The sequence below is a fragment of the Folsomia candida genome, unplaced genomic scaffold, assembly GCF_002217175.1.
Source record: "Folsomia candida strain VU population unplaced genomic scaffold, ASM221717v1 Fcan01_Sc023, whole genome shotgun sequence".
NCBI classification, from domain to species: Eukaryota; Metazoa; Arthropoda; class Collembola; order Entomobryomorpha; family Isotomidae; genus Folsomia; species Folsomia candida.
The window spans coordinates 547506-551308 of NW_019091215.1; positions in this window are offsets into that span (position 1 = coordinate 547506).

Below are 3803 nucleotides of genomic sequence, written 5' to 3' on the forward strand. Positions count from 1 at the left end.
AATTGGCCAAAACTTTGGGATATTACGGAATTCATAAAGCCACGAGTAATAAGTAGAGGTCGGTTTAGAAAAATATTGGTGGCTCTGTATGTCTGACAATGTATGGGTCTCTCTTCACGCCCATCCCCGCCAACATTTCTTCCAACTGGAGCTCCACATTTATAACTGCAAATTTATCCTTAACCTTCTTAAACCCATTATCTTCAAAGTCTACATCCCATCCTTCAGAAATATTGAGACCGGTGACAAATTCAGACTAATTATGAACAAAACTTATCTTGGCCTTCAGGTCGGTCAAAGTTCTGTATAGCTCTGTATAATTGTAAGATGAGGTAATTACTTCGTCAAGCATCCAATTCTTTAACATAGACACTGCTACTCTGCCAGCAAGATAAATGCGGCTGGTTGTAATAATTTTAATTTTCGATTCAACAACGGATTCCATTGTTACAGGAATCCTTGGTGGGATAAGAGCTACCAGTGAGGAGAACATGCAACCTTGATAAAACACAGTTCCCAAGAGAAAGAAGGAAAATAAGCAAAGAACAACAAATACTGAGAAGTTAGATACAAGCCGCAAAGTAGCAGGAGTTCCATGGAGCTGCCCAAAGAGGGAGGATAAAATCCACTGCCAGGACTGGATAAAGTACTCAATTCCTTTTCTGAACTTCCCATTTTTCAAACTTCCAGTTTTTAACCCATAAGTTGCCAGGAGCATAGCTATTAGCGTGAAAGATTGTCCTGATGTCGCCCACGTGAACTTGTCGAGGGGCATGAAGATAGCTTTTAAGTCGTCCAAAGTAGGGTTTCTAAAAGACACTGTTGCCATTTTAAACTGATATCTGCGCCCACAATGAGGCAGCCAAGAATATTTAGCAGACGCAGGATATAAAATATTCGAATTAGTAAATGATTCATCAGCAAGAACGTTGTAATCTATCTTAAAACTATAATCATACGGAGTACGACCGTAGAAATCCCGAAGAGCTCCGGTTATCCAGACGTCGCTAAAGTTAAACTTGGCCCCCAATGCCAGTTGGGTACATGTTTGATACTCCGAAAATGTTTTGCCACCTCGCTGAGTTGCGCTGCATGTCTGATCTCTCGGATCAAACTTTAGTGCACCTGAGCCTATTCGCATTCCTTGCATGTCGGAATTGTGTAATCTCCAAGAGGAATCAAGGACTGCAGAGTTTTCCCTAACTGTTTCTTTTAATTCAATCAAAGGAAATATGCCACAAGCAAAGCAAACAACAGAAATTTGGAGCGATTCTGTGCTGTCTTGAAGTACAAATAATTTAGATGTTGATGCTGCATCTGGGGATATTTTGAACGTTTCGTGGTTTATCACGCTTAAAACGAGAAAATTATAGGTTGGATTTTCCCCACAGTAACTTAATCTTTCCCTGGTTTGGATGAAATCTTTGTGCTCAGATTCTGTCTCCAGTTGGTGCAGAAAAATAAATGAAATGAGACTAACCGAGTGACCAAAATATTTGGAAAAGATGTATTCATTTTTTCGACAAGACCCATAATATGAATTGGTGTAGATGCTTTGATTCAGTCGAACGTGGCGCGATACTTTGGGCAAGTTTTGGTTTCGTAAGAGAAATTTGTCGAGATGGGCTTCCCAAGATTTTTCGGTTTCCACAGTGAAATCACCTATTACATGAATGATTGATCGTGAAGGGAATAAGCTGCCCATTTGTTGCAACTTGAATGTGGAGGATATCGAGATGACGCTAATTATAAGAAGTAAACTTAAAAAATAATGTTGGTTTGTCATAGTGTAGAAATTAATTAGATGTTTGGTATGAAATATGAAAATCCGTTCAATATTTTCAGATAACTTAATTCTCAGACAGGTTAAGATGGAATGAAATAGAATATTTAAAAGTCTTCAAGTAATCCTCACCATCCTCTTTTAGTGCTCACGCTTAGGAAGAAAGTTAATATAAATAATTTATAAGTATGTTTCACACGTAAGTATTCAAACGAACATGCAATCATATTATTTTTGGAATCCAACTTTTCGACATATGTATCTGTGTTTCCAGTGTACAAATTGAAATGTTCCAGGTAAATATTTTTTCCACACAACTAAACGGAAGTGGAGTTATGCAAAGTTGTACAGATATGCTAGGATCCCATCAACTGATTGTTGTTGCTAGACATTGCGTGCAAAAAAAATTGTTGTAAAAAAAATTAAAATCTAAAGAAGATAAGTCATACGTATGAAGGCTAGCGTGGTTGTTTATGGCCAAGTAATAGCAAAAAAATTTGCTTTGTATAACGTCGAGCTTGCAACTTCCACTCCCCCTTTTATAAGTGCAAATATAGCTGAAATTATTCTTGTTTTATTTCGTTGCTCAATCTTTGTTTGAAACGTAGAGTATATTTATATGAAAAAATGATGAAATGACAATGATGAAAAAAGGAAGACATTCAAAGTAGAACGGTTTAAATTATTCCGGAAGTCATGTCCACGCATCAAGAATCGATTGGCCAATTATGTACATAGAATTATTTAGTTTGCGTATTTATATACAAATTGTATAATACAATTTTTCGTTCATTCCTCATTCCTTTGTATATAAATATACAAATTTTCTATTTAATATCCTAGTTTGCACGATTTGAGAGGACAGCTTTTAAATAAAATTTATTAATAGGTTTGAGACGTGTGCGAGACGTGGTGGTGTGAGGTTGCTCTATCTTCTACTCTCCTCGACTGTATAAGTGGGCGTATTTAATTAATTAAGAAATTAATCACTGTTTGAAAATTTGGAATTGTTATCTTGTGGATAATATACTACGAAACTGTTTGTACATTTCCAACTGTGTTATCGATTTTGGATTTTAGATTTTCATAAAAGCTGGTGAGAAATGTATCCCATTAAAACCTGTTAATACGTTGAATATTTATGTATCTATATAACTGTATTCGAAAATTATTATCAAACTGTTGTATTGTGAAAAACTGTTGTCAACTATGTCACCTCACTTCAATCTTCCCTGGCTGCCGTCCTACAAACCGCGATAAATTTTTGGGTGTGGCGGGGATAGGGACGCCTTTCCTTCCACACCTCGACCTTGAGGGGACGCCCAATGGGTCACCCGCTGGGAACCATCGGGTCTCTGGGGACGCCTGGTCGCACCCATGGAACCTGGCATGCATCATACCTGTCGGAAGCTGGGGGTGGATCATTCTCAATTGTTGGGATTCTGACTCACCATGTCTGGAATGTGCAACCTAACACCGTCTGAATTGCGCCTACCCCTACGTAGATACATACATACTTAACCTACATGAATATGTATTCTAGCAAAATGTGATTTGTACCGACATTATGAGCAACTTCGCACCACCACGTCACTTCGTTGAGAATAAGAATTGGACTTTAGCTATAATTAAAGCACACGTCTCCGGTTACGCTGTTGTATATATTACGTTGTAATATTATAACATTTAACATCTCGTAACTGTACGTAGGATTGTGATATGAAACTTGACGTAACGATATGTAACTTGTTTTATTTTGTCAAAATGTTACAAGAATATGTAGAGGGGGATTTATTCCCAAATTTTGTCAAAATGTTATAAGAATATGCAGAGGGGGATTTATTCCCAAATTTCGTCACAACGTTATAAGAATATGCAGAGGGGGATTTATTCCCAAATTTTGTCACATGGTTATATACTTTATTTTGTCATGTAACTTTATGGGCATTGCGCCTGAAAAAGTTCAGTGAATAAATTATATATACATACATACATACATACATATTAATAGGTTTCGGAC